Here is a 15626-nt window from a genome sequence, read left to right on the forward strand (position 1 = left end):
GGAGGTTGCCACGAACGTTCGTGCGGATAGCTTGAAGCAGGCGTTTGTAGTTAAATGAGATCGTGCGCTGTATATCACGCGTGAAGGTGATCCCCAAACATTTGAGCTTGTCCACTAATGGCAATGGTGCCACACTCTCAGCTGGAAGGCCTCTACCGACGGACATAGCACTAGATTTCGTCAGGTTCACACGGCTGCCCGCAGCAGCCCCGTACTGGTTGATCCACGCCAGTGCCTCTCGCACTTCATCCTCCGATAGAACCAAGAACACCAAGTCATCTGCATAGGCGCGGCAGATGAAAGAAGTCCCCCTCATTGTTATACCTGTCAACCGGCTCCTCAAACCGTGTAATAGTGGCTCAAGGGCAATGGCGAAAAGCAGCATCGACAGCGGACATCCTTGACGGACCGACCGCATGACGTTAATAGGGCCCGCCACACGGCCATTGACCAGCACCCGCGACGTGGCACCTCGGAGAAGCCGCAAGACGAGGTGTATAAACCTGTGGGGAAAGGCCATCCGTCGAAGTACGTTTTCGAGAAAGTCATGACTCACTCTATCAAAGGCGTGGTCGAAGTCCACTGTCACTAAGGCACCACGACTGCGACAGGTCATGGTCAGGGCTATAACGTCACGGTAATCGCTGAGTGCCGTCTGAATGTTACTATCACCTCCAAAGCACGTTTGATCCAGAGAGATAACTTGAGGGACGACGCGCCTAATGCGAGCGCCAAGAATCCGGTCAGCGGCCGATAATGTTCCACTCCTCGACCTCCCGATGGCTTGGGGATCGGGATAAGCAAGCCTTCTACGAATTCGGGTGGGAGAGGAAAGTCAGGGTTCATCAGTTCTTCATACATCGCAGTCCAGCGTGAGCCCATGATGTCATGAAATGTGCGGTAAAACTCCAGCGGGAACCCATCTGGACCTGGGGCTTTGTTTGCCGCACCCTTATGAAGAGCATCGGCGACGTCATCAGCCGTAATTGTCGCCGTGAGAATCTCCGCAGCAGACTCGTCCAGGGTATCTGTCAAGGAACGGAGGACATCAGACATTACCGCCACGTTCCGGTCCTCTGCTGCATAGAACTCGTTGTAGTGATCCACAAAGGCTCTTACGATATCATTCTGGGACGTCAATCGACGACCATCTGGCATGTCGAGGGCGTTGATCAACTTTCTACGACACCGCTGCTTCTCTCGGATAACATGATGCATGGACGGGAGCTCTCCTGGTACACATTCGTGACATCTTGCGCGTACTACTGTGCCTTCAAGGCGGTGACGCATAAGAGAAATTATCTTCGCCTTAATACGTTGAATTTCAACCTGTCGTTGAACTGAGGGGGCAAGGTTTGAGAGTTCCCGGAGAATTGTGAAATAGTATTCCATGGTATGTCGGTGCCATAACATTTTATCGCGACCGTAATTCATCATAGAACGACGTAAAGCAGGCTTGGCGCAGTCGATCCACCACCGAAGTGTTGAAGGATACGCTGGAAGGCGTCTCACACAGTTGTTCCACGTCGTCTCTACGACCTGCCTACATTCCGGATCCTTGAGATGGGCCACATTCAGCTTCCACAGGCCTCGACCGCGCCACACCTTCTGCCTCTGGAGCGAAACAGTGCAAATGTAGGCGATATGGTCGGAAAAGGCGGTAGGCCATAACTCAGCGTCAAGCGTGGCAGTTACGAGTCCTGGGGACACGTAGACACGGTCAAGACGACTTGCTGAATGGCTGGTGACGTACGTATATCCAGGCCGATCGCCATGCACGCGGTCCCAAGTATCGGTGAGTTTCAGTTCATGCACAAGCAGCTTGAGTTCCTGGCATGTGGTGAAATGGGGATGTTGGTCCTTTTGGGATAACACACAATTGAAGTCGCCGCCAAGAACAATATGGTCGTAGCGTCCGACAAACAAAGGAGCGATCTGTTCTGAATAGAATCGCGACCGCTCCCGTCGCTTGGCCGTGCCCGAGGGAGCGTAAACATTGATGACTCGAACACCGTGGAAAGTCACAGCAAGACCCCTAGCCGATGGTAGGTAAATCACGTCATCTACATCAACGCCTTCCTTTAAAAGAATAGCTGTCCCACTGCCACCGTCGGCACACGGCGTGAGGTAGGAAACATAGCCATAGACATTAGGAAACGTCGCCAGGCGAACTTCCTGCAAAAGGGCAACATCTAGGTCCGACGCCCTCAACATATCACGGAGCAATTGTAGTTTGACAGGGGTGCCAATGGTGTTGACATTGATGGAGCCAATCCTGTAAGCTTGTTGTAGAATTGGGACTACAGGGACGCTCATGGAGGCACGAAGAGCAGCAGCGAACAAGAATGTTGTCCCAGTAGGCTGCACATCCCCATCCTGTAACCCTGTCGATTAGGAGTCGTGGGCTGGAGCAGCGGCATTCGCGGCTGTCTCACTAGTTGGTGTTTCGTCGGCTACATCGTCAGACCACGCAAGGGTGCGTGGATGGTGTGCGTCCAGTGGAGTACCAGCAGAGTCCGAAGGCAGTGTCACGTCGGTGGTGGAAGAGTTGTCCTGGCTCAGCTGTTGTTCAACGTCCATAGGTACAGCGCCTGGTGCATGCAAGGATGGTTGTACGTCCGACGGAGTGCAAGTTGGTGCTTCCACCATAGATTCGTCCTTCGGAGGAACAGCTTGATAATTTTGATCTTCATCGTCTTGAGACTGCGTCCTGCAGGTGTCAGACGGGGCGATCCGCCGTTTCCGACGTCTCTTCGGCGACCGTTGCTTGCGCACGTGATCTTCAGTGTCCGAAGACGCCTGGGGATCCGGATGTTCAGACACAAAAGCATCGGTAGGCACAATCATGGAGTCAAGGGCCATCCTCTGTCCTTGAGATTGCTCACCACTGCACACGTCGGGAGGAGGAGGCAAGGGCGTCGGTCCGTCCGCAACAGCCTGAGGCAGTACCGGAGACGACGATGTACCAGTAGTAGGAGCCAGTGGTGTTCGCGGTCGGGGGTCGCTATGGAGAGCTTCGACAAACGTCAGCGGTAGCGACGTCGGAGCGGTCGTGGCCGGCAGGTCCCCAGGCGGTAACTGTGTGATTCTGCGCTGCAGACAGCTGGAACGGAGGTGTCCTTCTTTGCCACATCCCGAGCATGTCTTCGGCTGTCCATCATAAATAATAATTGCACGGCAGCCACCAATATATAAGTAGGACGGCACATGTTTGGTTAGTTCTATGCGGATCTGCCGTACTCCATTGAGAACCGGGTATGTAGTGAACTGAACCCACTTCTCAGCTGTGTGGCTAATCACTTTTCCATATGGATGGAATGCAGATACCACTACCTCTGAAGGCACCTCGAAAGGGAGTTCAAAAACACGTATCGTGCGCAGTCCAAGTCCCGCATGTTCCACAGTTACGTCACCGATGTGTCCATCAGAGTGACGGAACTTAAGACCACTTCGAGTTGCATCTATAATTTTTTCACATATGTCTTCGTTGACCAATTTCACGTATACCACACTGCTCACTATAGAAAGGTGGATGCCAACAAGATCGTTGCAGTCAATCTTGACTTCATCTCTGATAAACTGTTCGATTTCCAGTGCTTTTGGTCGGGCATATTCAGGTGCAAAGCTAATCTTCAGTGTCGATTTTCGGTGGGCATAAGCCGTTCTCTGTCGTATGAAATATAGCGCGCTAAGACGGCAGAATCACGTAAACAACTCCGCGAGCGAGCTGCGCGGCGAGGACGTAAACAAGACGTCCGTGCCGCTAGCGTGCCGAAAGGCGACTGCCCAACTGAGCTACCCGAGCACGACTCACGCCCCGTCCTCACAGCCGAGTTAGAGTCTCGGTCCGACACACAGTTTTAATCTGCCAGGAAATTTCAGAATGGTGTTTTGACCACATGCCCTCAGCACCGAATCCACATCAAGTCGTACAGCAGGGGATGACATTGCGGTCAGTCGGCATCCCTTGGCCCTCCGGGGCCTGGACGGGGAGCTCGTTTTTACGTAAAGATGCAGCAGTGCCACACAATACACCAATTTGGATTTCCGGCGATCTCTTTATACAATTGAGCACATGTTACTATAGAAAGGTTTCAGCGTTCTGAATTTTGCCGTCCACTGACGAACATCAAGCTTCGCGTGGACAAGCATCGCTCTCTCTCCCTTATAGGTAGCCGGAACAATTTGCATAAAGAAGACAGGCCCGCGAGCTGAGGGGTTGTAACCCCTTCTCAGCCAATTACTACAGCACTTCTTTCGGGGGACAAAGAAACGCCCGGGGCTTTCCCGAGCGACCGCCAACTTTATAAGATGGCTGCTGCTGCTGCCGTTCCTCGCAAGAGCCGCGCTGCTACGGGCCAAAATAAATTTCATAATTAGTCTTCGAGGGCGCATTATATCCTCTCTTGAATAGCATCAAACAGAAAAATTAACGAACTCTAGAATTTCCCTAAAGGCTCGGTTATTAAACCTGTTTTAAGACTGTGAGCGGAAGGGTAAGAAAGGGCAAGAGAGGCAGAGAGGGGGATGGTGAGCAGAGACGGTGCGTCTAAGAAGTACCGATGAGAGACTTGGAGCAGCACGGCGCTTCTGAAGGAGCCGGGAGCGTATTTCTTTATTGGACATAGCGCCGCATTTTTAACGGTGCAAGAGACTCTCACTGCGAGGAGCAAGACGGCCAATCAAGTCTGAAGCGGCAGTCAAAAATAGCGATGCGACACTTCACCAATTGTAGGAAACCAACAATCAAATATTCTATGATGAACAGACCTTTCCTTTTGTTATTATGGAAAGTGATGTCTGCCATGAAAATCGAGAGTGTTTTCCGCAAAATTCACTTGTCTGCGATGAGGGACAGAAATTGTTTTTACACCTCACCCATTTCGTGGACACTATGTATCATTTCACATTTTCACTCACATTTACGATTTTGTTACTGTTCTCTACTGGAGCAACAGATCGTTTGCACATCTAAATCGTTACAGACTGGTGTGCAAACCAAACCCGTATAGAGGCATAAACTTTTTTACCATTCCTTGCACGAAAGTCAATAGTTCAGTGGTTTGGCGCTATTCAATTTCTTTTTACCAAGCACCAGTCTTTTCACATCTACAAACAGAATCTGGCAGAAAATAACAAATGCTGCCTAATTTCTTCCTCTTTGAGCGAGCTCTCTTTTTCATCACTAAAAAAATGTTTTTTTTTCTTTTTATGAGAATCGTTTCACCTGCTTCAAATGTCAGCAGATGATGGGACTCTTACTGAACCAACATCAACGTTAAAGCCCTCTTCCGGAGAATCCTTGTCGTAGAGACCCGTTCCGTTCCATTAGTGGTCGGTAGTAACACTGCCATTTGATTTGCAGTGTGGAACGACAGTATTTTCTGAAGTTTCCAGCCATGTCAAGTGGTTCAAAATCCACGAGCTTTCAGCTGTGCGCTCCTGCGTCGAGTGGTAACTGTGACGCGGTTGTTGCTGCCGTCCTTATACAGTGGCACTGCCGTCTGAAAAGTCACAGAGACCGACTCCAACGACACATGTAATATTGTTTACATTGTACCCCGCCGCGCCTGCTTGGACCTGCCGATGACCAAGTCGCAAGCTGCGCTTAGCTGCAGGCCACCATATTTATTCAGTGTGTTATTAGAATCTTTTACCTTGATCGCTACCTTTACAAATCTATCCCAGAAACCACTTGTCTGTTTACTAGTAGATGTCTCGAGGAATACAAATCGTTGACTGTTTTCCAGAGCACGTTTTGTTACCGCTGATTTTTCAAGCTCAGAGAATTCTGGTGCTCTATACACCACTGTTCAATAGAACACACAATCTGTCTAACATAAAACTGTCTACACCAACATGGTATTTCGTATATCCATGCCTTTCTGAGGCCCGCGTCATCTTTCATAAGTCTTACACATGATGAATTCTTGCTGGGGGTTTGACTGAATATATTTTACACCTCGATTGGAGCAGGATAATCTTTCCTTTTACTGAGTCATAGAGTGGCAAAACGTAAGCCTATATATGTGTGGCTTGGAGGGTTGAACAAAGAAAACATCAGAGAATATGGTACTGGAGTGGACACCAGTGACTTCGCAGATGGCAGCATCATTACACAATGACTGCAGCAGAAATTACACATCTGTCACCGCCAGACAGTGGCCGAGGAGTACTCGGCTGGAAGATCGTGGACGTTTAATCATTTGACATATGTGGAAGCAGGGGAGAATTTTATCACTGTATATCGGACTTAATACAGTGAAGAATAATCTGAAGTTCAATTCCGTTCAGTGAAGTCCGGTTTCTGGTTAGTGTCTTCCCTCTGGGTATGTGTGACACCATCGTAGGCAGTGACAAGAAATGAGGCAGGTCGGACGAAATGGGGCAGGTGCTCGTCTGACTCGAACACAGCTGCCCGGCAGACGTGGAGTTACTGACCCGTGGGCTCCAAATGGCTATGACGGGTACTGTAGCAAAAATCTTTGAGAAAATATAAGACATGCTCATTTGACAGTAATGTGAGAACGTGCCTTTACTCTGGCTTGTGGTAGATCTCATGCGTCACACACAGCAGTATTTCCTCTAAGAGTACTAGACTACTATTGTATTTTGGTAGTTGAATAGGTTAATGCCAGAATTCAACGCCAAATATCTGGAGTTCAACTCAATCAGTTCTAGGGTTAATTTTTTGTCATACATCCTCTGTTTCATATTTAGCAATGATATCTTAAGTCCAATTTGCAACGTGGAATCGAGTCTGTGCTAAAAGTATATGCTAAACTGTAGGGCTCTCAAAAGCTCACGTCTCTCTCTCTCTCTCTCTCTCTCTCTCTCTCTCTCTATATATATATATATATATATATATATATATATATATATATATATATATACGTGTACGAGAGTGTCTGATCGAGTACTTGGGAAAGAGATACACATGGCGGCATTCGGTTTTGACGTACAGCTTCCGTAGTGCGAGGTTGTCGTTACCAAGCTATAGACAATGAAACCAGAAGATCTCTCGTGACTTTTGTTCTCTTGGAGGCTGGTTACGTTTAACGAGCTAGACCATCTATTCACCGTCAATGAGGGCATTAAACAGCCCGATCTCAGGCGATGCAGTGAACTGGCACCTGTTCAGTCAGACGTCAGCATCACTCGTAAGGGTGGTTTACCAACAATGCCAAATGTAGCTGCTGACGCTGCGTTGGTTCAAAACACTTTGATTGCCAGTGCCGTTCCTAGCGCAAATCATCGAACACCTGATGTCACAAGGGCCTTGGTCGTTTTGCTAATTTAGCCTGACCAACCGCTTGAACCAGCATAAGGGCGACGGGTTACACCCAGCTTCCCTTCATGTGTGCTGGACTTAATCACTAGCCAATATGTGTCTTGCTCAACTTAGGAAGCAGTATTTCATTGTTGAATTATGAATGGTGTCTCAGGTATCGATCCGTTTGTAAATTCTCTAATTTGTGCCCTGTTACTCGGATCTGTAGTACTGTTAATGGTAAACATCTCATCTTGTTTGAGTCATTGCAGGTTAACTGTGGGGTGGTGATTGCTCCCGGCCTTTCAATTTTGGTTGTGACAAAGGGATATTGTTAAGAATATCGGGTTGGGCTGAGACTATAAATCTAGCTATCTAAAAATCTATCTATAAATAAGAAGTCCATGGGATGCTCGGCACATGTGGACTGGAGGAACCACTTACGTCCATCCGAATTAGGCTTCGACAGCTTACATTCCTGGCACTGGCTCACTGACCTATTCTCCCTATACAGAGATGATCAAGTCTAGGTCTCTTTAACATTACTGATCGACTCGCAAGCGTCCAGATGCCCTACAGAGTAGTTACAGTGTTCAAACACAGCTGCCACCAGCTCATGCAGTAGAGTGATCTTTAATTCCCCTTCCTGTTGGGTGCAATAGCACTGTATCCTTTTCTGTAGAACACAGCCTGCTACTTCCTCCCCCGATCAAAATTCCTCATGACTGACCATTGATCAGGAGGGTTGTTCAATTTTGGTTCCTGTCCATTTTAAAGGTTTAGGTAATGCCAACATTCCTTGTTACTAGGTATTTGCAGGGTAGCGACTGATTTTGGAGCAAATTTGTTGGGTAGCGAAGCACAAGAGCTCTTTGGGGTATTACAAGAATTTCCTGAAGTGCTACCTGATACTTTGGGTGTAACTAATAAGCATTTGGCTTTCGGAACAGGTGCCGGTCAGACAGTCGCCCTTAGGCATGTCCCCTCCTAAAATAAATATTTTGCGGCAGTTTGTGGAAAATATGTTACATGACGGATTTATTACACATTATACCTCATTTTATGCGTCTCCCATCTATCTGGTAGCTAAGGGTAACGGTGGAGCCTGTAGGCCAGTGGTTGATTACGATTCACTAGATCAAGAGGTTAAGTCCATTCCTCTTCCTGATTTGCATAGTTGTTTTACCTGCTTTGTTGGGTCATCATGATTCATCTCAATGCTTCCTATTACGAAATGCCTCTATTGAAGGACTCAAGGACAGTCACACATTGCCATGCACTTTAACTTTTCCGAATTTAATCGAGTTGTTTTTTGATTATCTGTTGACCCCGATGTGTTGTCGAGGCTTCTTCACTCGGTTCTTCAGGACATCAAGTTCGTTTATAACTACACTCCTGGAAATGGAAAAAAGAACACATTGACACCGGTGTGTCAGAACCACCATACTTGCTCCGGACACTGCGAGAGGGCTGTACAAGCAATGATCACACGCACGGCACGGCGGACACACCAGGAACCGCGCTGTTGGCCGTCGAATGGCGCTAGCTGCGCAGCATTTGTGCACCGCCGCCGTCAGTGTCAGCCAGTTTGCCGTGGCATACGGAGCTCCATCGAAGTCTTTAACACTGGTAGCATTCCGCGACAGCGTGGACGTGAACCTTATGAGCAGTTGACGGACTTTGAGCGAGGACGTATAGTGGGCATGCGGGAGGCCGGGTGGACGTACCGCCGAATTGCTCAACACGTGGGGCGTGAGGTCTCCACAGTACATCGATGTTGTCGCCAGTGGTCGGCGGAAGGTGCACGTGCCCGTCGACCTGGGACCGGACCGCAGCGACGCACGGATGCACGCCAAGACCGTAGGATCCTACGCAGTGCCGCAGGGGACCGCACCGCCACTTCCCACCAAAATAGGGACACTGTTGCTCCTGGGGTATCGGCGAGGACCATTCGCAACCGTCTCCATGAAGCTGGGCTACGGTCCCGCACACCGTTAGGCCGTCTTCCTCTCACGCCCCAACATCGTGCAGCCCGCCTCCAGTGGTGTCGCGACAGGCGTGAATGGAGGGACGAATGGAGACGTGTCGTCTTCAGCGATGAGAGTCGCTTCTGCCTTGGTGCCAGTGATGGTCGTATGCGTGTTTGGCGCCGTGCAGGTGAGCGCCACAATCAGGACTGCATACGACCGAGGCACACTGGGCCAACACCCGGCATCATGGTGTGGGGAGCGATCTCCTACACTGGCCGTACACCTCTGGTGATCGTCGAGGGGACACTGAATAGTGGACGGTACATCCAAACCGTCATCGAACCCATCGTTCTACCATTCCTAGACCGGCAAGGGAACTTGTTGTTCCAACAGGACAATGCACGTCCACATGTATCCCGTGCCACCCAACGTGCTCTAGAAGGTGTAAGTCAACTACCCTGGCCAGCAAGATCTCCGGATCTGTCCCCCATTGAGCATGTTTGGGACTGGATGAAGCGTCGTCTCACGCGGTCTGCACGTCCAGCACGAACGCTGGTCCAACTGAGGCACCAGGTGGAAATGGCATGGCAAGCCGTCCCACAGGACTACATTCAGCATCTCTACGATCGTCTCCATGGGAGAATAGCAGCCTGCATTGCTGCGAAAGGTGGATATACACTGTACTAGTGCCGACATTGTGCATGCTCTGTTGCCTGTGTCTATGTGCCTGTGGTTCTGTCAGTGTGATCATGTGATGTATCTGACCCCAGGAATGTGTCAATGAAGTTTCCCCTTCCTGGGACAATGAATTCACGATGTTCTTATTTCAATTTCCAGGAGTGTACTTTGATGATGCGGTAGTTTGTAGTAAGTCATTTCCTAAACACCTCGAACATCTGAGGCACCTCTTTGCAATGCTGAAAGGGGTGAAATTTACCTCGAAGCCTTCTAATTTGAGCCACTTAGCGATCTCCTTTCTGGGCTATCTCGTTTAGCCATGTGTATCAGGATATATCATTCACATACTAAGCTAATCAACAACTTCCGTCCGTCTAAGACCAAGCAAGGCACAGCCTGGTTTGTCGGCTTGGCAGTCTTTTAAGGACGTTTGTCCCTAAATTCGCAGAATTAGCCTTATCCCTGAATAAGCAGCGTGGGTGAGCCGTTCAGGTGGAGCGACAGGCAACAGACGGCTTTCGATGCGCCACAAACTGACGTCAGTAATGATCCCTAGTTGGCGATGCAAGACTTCGAGCATCCACTCGTTGTATAGACCAACAGTTGAAATTCGGAGGTTCACGGTTGTGCTACTGCAGTATCAGGACCATAAGTCAGTAGTGCATGCGTCCAAGTCATTATCCTCGATGGAGAGTCGTTATTCCACCTAGAACTGGAGGCTCTCGTGATACTTTTGGTCTTTAAAAATTTTATTTTACATCTGCAACACCGCAAATTTTTACTGCAGACCGAAAATTAGGCGTTGTCTTGGGTCTCTGCACATCTTCATAAGAGAGGTCAAATTCTACACTGGTATGTTCAGATCTCTCCATTTAGTTCGTTAATCAGGCATCAAAGAATGCCGGAAAACTTGGTGGCTGACGCCCTCAATCACATGGTTGAGGTGGAAAACTCGGGACGTTTCCACTCCAAAGGTCCAGAGGCGGGAGAGGTCTGTGTGTCCTTACTGAGGTACCCACTGTATTCGGTGATCTATGGAAATACCAAGAGCATGATGCGAATCTATGGCCAGTTAGAAGATAGTTGAGATTCAGGGAGGAAGTAGCGGGTCATGAGCTGCAGAAGGGGGCACTTTGTTAATGCACCCACAAAGGTTTGTCTCCCTCATAAGCTGCTGCCAGCTGTGTTTAAACATTGTAACAACTCAATAGAGTGAGGTGGGGGGTGGGAGGTGAGGGGGCATCTGGGCACTTTTAAAACGATCTGTAAGATTAAAGAGACCCAGACCTGGCCATCTCTGTATAGAGATGCTAGGTCAGTGAGGCAGTGCCAGGGATGCAGGGGGGGCAAGCCTAATTAGGATGGACGTAACTGGCTCTTCCAGTTCACACGTGCCGAGTGATCCACGGACTGATTATTTACATATTATGTAGGTCAGTTACCTCGCACTCAGGGAAGAAAAAAAGACATGTTTGTAGCCGTGGATGGTTTCTTCCACTTAAAGTGGTTAGGAACCAGGATAAGAGTGACAGCGGAAGCCAGCATCAGACATCTCACTAGAATTTGTACCTTGTTTGGCCACACAAGATTACGGTGAGTGAAAGCGCTCCAGCCTTTGTGCCTCGGAAATTTCGTAAGTTTTGCTTCCAGCACCGCATAACACATGCAAATACTTTGCCATATTACCCTCAGCCGTTCTTTGCTGAGAGGGTCAACTGGCACGTAAAAGGCACGTCAATTGTATTCCATGCTGATGCTCAAGTCAAGCGGATCATTCATCACCAGGGCCTCCACCACTACGAATCATGAGGCCCATAAGACTACTCCAGCCTTTTTAATGCTTTCGTATTGTTTGAGTTCCCCATTGAGTTCGCCAGCGTAGCGAAGTGGTTAGTGTCTCTGCATAGTGAGCAGGAAGTCGTATTCGAATCCCGGCCTTGATACTCTGTGGTGTGGGATTGATCTGAGATGTTATTCTGCGCAACGGATTAATCTGAGATGTACCCTTTACCCTGTGGTTCCTGCAAGATGCAATTTTCACCCCCACACTACTACAGAAGTCAGACAGACGCTGCTAACGTTCTAAACAGAAATGCCTGAAAAACTTTCAGCAATAAATATCTTCTGGATTCGTCCGCTGTAAGTAAATGACACAAAAATTCACAAAATTACTTACGTAACTAGTGGGATACTTGGGTACCGGAGTAAAGCTAGTTAGTGTAGACCAAACATGAAACAAACGAAAGTTATTACTTTTTTACAAAAATTCTGAGAAATCGCAATGGCAATTTTAGTTATGAACTGAAGAAGTTATATCCTGGTTCTTTTCGGAATGTGAAGTTACCTCTCAAGGATAGGATTCGTTAATGAAATTTCTATACAAAGTTTAAGATGGTTGTTGACTTAGCAGAATGGCTGAGAGGTGCGCCTACTCAACTTGAATAATTATCCTTTAGAATGTTTCTAGGTATGGTCGAGGCTGTCGCATGTGAAATGCAGTGAAGTGTACTATGGTGGAGGAAATATGGGGCTCACAGTAGCTGTAGCGCACAATACCGTAAGCTGCGATGACTGCTGTCTGCACCACTCGCTGCTGACAAATAAGATAACTCTCGTTCTATCTGGATTGACCTTCGCCACTCAAACTCTCCTTACGCCATGATGAAGTCAAGGATTCCTATTCGCCCCAAGTCTAACTATTGGCGTGGTACACCGATCAGATAACCAGTTCACCGTGATGCCACTCAAAAATTCCCTCGCAGGCGTTTAACTATAACTCTGTCCATTCACACCGCACAATAAGTGTGTCGGCGAACACAGTGAACAATGCTTAATCACAAGGACTCAGTATAGAGAGTCGCACTTCGATTCACTCTCGACAGAGGTGGTCTCCCAGTGAAGTAAGAAGAGACTTGTTCCTCGCTCCAAGAGCGACAACGGAACGGCGCCTCTCCACGCCAGATGTGAAGGGGTATATCTTTCGGTCTCTTCCATTACTCCTTCATCTCCAGCCGTCAGAAATATAATCTGCCAATCAGCATTGCTCTTCTAAAACGGGAGAATGACGTTTGCTGTCTCCCTGTGAAAATCTCTGAAACTGCATGCTATGTGTAAAGAATGCGTAGGCTAACCACTTCCACACAATGCAGCGGAATTTGCTTTTAAGCCGAACACGGGGTCGTTCCTCCTTTCCCTTGGGCGAAAGCTGTCTGCTCCACGGGCGTCCACCGGCCACCGTAGATAGATTCGGACTAGCCTCCTGGCGTGCGGTTGCCTCTCTCGAACTAAAAGCTCCTGTGACCGTCGTGTCTGGAATGTTGGAATGTATGTGTGTACGCCAGCCTCGAGTATTTCACCCACGGTGCGCACTTGCGATTTATTAGTTATTTGCATATCGTTTACATGAATTCATACAACATTGACTTTATCTTATCGAGTTTGGGCTCGAATGAAGCGTCTTGATGAGCGCAACATGATTGTGAGGGCGGAATGTGTAAGCAATGAAGGTCAGGAGACCACGACGTCTTACAATACCAACTTTCATTTGTTGCTTCAGTCTGCATGTATACGTCACAGAGATTTGGAAAGGTCTCTGGAACCGTATAGTTTCATTTGATTAACTGTCGCTCTGTTGTCGGTGTTTCTAGTGTGAACACATGTCCAGGTGACAGTGACGTCCTCTGTTGACGCGCAGTCTCAATCTACCACTAGTCGGCAGTTAATCAGATTTGATTAACTGTCGCTCTGTTGTCAGTGTTTCTAGTGTGAACGCATGTCCAGGTGACAGTGACGTCCTCTGTTGACGCTCAGTCTCAATCTACCACTAGTCGGCAGTTAATCAGATTTGATTAACTGTCGCTCTGTTGTCTGTGTTTCTAGTGTGAACGCATGTCCAGGTGACAGTGACGTCTTCTGTTGACGCTCAGTCTCAATCTACCACTAGTCGGCAGTTAATCAGATCCGCTCAACAGCTTGAGTTCCGAGTGGTCCCTGGCCACAAAGGACAGCAAGCCAGTCCCGCAAGCGCTTACGCGTCGGCCTCAAAAGCCGAGATAAAGAGCGTCCGCCGTGAAATATAGAGCGCGCCGCGCTATACTTAGGGCGGTGCGGCCCGAGGCCGGCGTAAACAGCTGCGCCGGCGGCGCCTCCAGCGCCCGTAAACAAAGCGCTATCTGGACAGGGGCCTGGCCGGCGCTCAGCTGGGAGCGGCGTCGCGACGCCCGCCGCTGGCGCCCCAGCAGCTGCCGCGGCGCATTCCGCAGCATGAGCAACCCTCTGCCACGTTTCGTGTCCTTCCCTTAGCGGTCCAATGGCTGGCCGTGATCCCACCCACAGGACACTTTACAAGATTTCCATTCCACTTCTAAGAATTCAGGGTTCGAGGCTGATTTGGGAATCGGTTGTGCATTCTAGACTGTAAGCACAGCTGGAAATCCGTTGACCCCTGGGCTCTACCTAGGGGTTTCATTATTTGACTTTCAGATTTCCGCAGCGAAACACTCAAAGTGGTCGGGTCAGACTGTTATGACGTCACGAAACAATACTCTATCCATCAAAGACTTTTACACTTAGACATACGTATCTTGGGATATCTTGTTAGTTAATATAAAATGAAGAGAAAAAGAAACTAGTACACCTGCCTGATATCGTGTAGGACCCTCGCGAGCACGCAGAAGTGCCGCAACACAACTTGTCATGGACTCGACTAATGTCTGAAGTAGTGCTGGAGGGAACTGACACCATGAATTCTGCAGGGCTGCCCATTAATCCGCAAGAGTACGAAGGGGTGGATATCTCTCCTGAACAGCACGTTGCAAGGTATCCCAGATATACTCAATAATGTTCATTACTGCGGAGTTCGGTGGAGAGCGGAAGTGTTTCAACTTATAAAAGTGTTCCTGGAGCCACTCTGCAGAAATATGAGACGTGTGATGTGTCGCATTGTCCTATTGCAATTTCCCAAGTCAGTGGGAACGCACAATGGACTTCAGTGGTCGGAGGTGATGCTTAAGTACGTGTCACCTGTCAGAAACGCACCTAGACTCATTAGGGGTTCCATATCACTCTAACTGCACACACTCCACGCCATTACAGAGCCTCCTCCAGCTTGCACAGTCCGCAGCTAACATTCAGGATCCATGGATTCATGAGGTTGTCTCCATACCTCCACACGTCGATCCGCTCCATATAATTTGAAACGAGACTCGTCCGACCAGGCAACATGTTTCCAGTCATCAACAGTCCGATTTCTGTGTTGACGGGCCCAGGCGAGGCGTAAAGCTTTGTGTCGTGCAGTAATAAAGGCTACACGAGAAGACGTTTGGCTCCGAAGACACATATCGATGATTTTTCGTTGAACGCTTCGCACATTGACTCTTGTTGATGGCCGAGCAGTGAAGTCGGCAGAAATTTTCTGAAGGGTTGCACTTCTGTCACGTTCAACGCTTCTCTTGAGTCGTGGTCGGTTCCGTTTTTCAAAAATGGTTCAAATGGCTCTGACACTATGGGACTTAACTTCTGAGGTCATTAGTCCCCTAGAACTTAGAGCTACGTAAACCTAACTAACCTAAGGACATCACACACACCCATTCCCGCGGCAGGAATCGAACCTGCGACCGTAGCGGTCGCTCGGCTCCAGACTGTAGCACCTAGAACCACTCGTCAACTCCGGCCGGCGGTTCCGTTTTTTGCAGGGTCTTTTCCGGCCG

The sequence above is a fragment of the Schistocerca gregaria genome, chromosome 7, assembly GCF_023897955.1.
Source record: "Schistocerca gregaria isolate iqSchGreg1 chromosome 7, iqSchGreg1.2, whole genome shotgun sequence".
Lineage (NCBI taxonomy): Eukaryota > Metazoa > Arthropoda > Insecta > Orthoptera > Acrididae > Schistocerca > Schistocerca gregaria.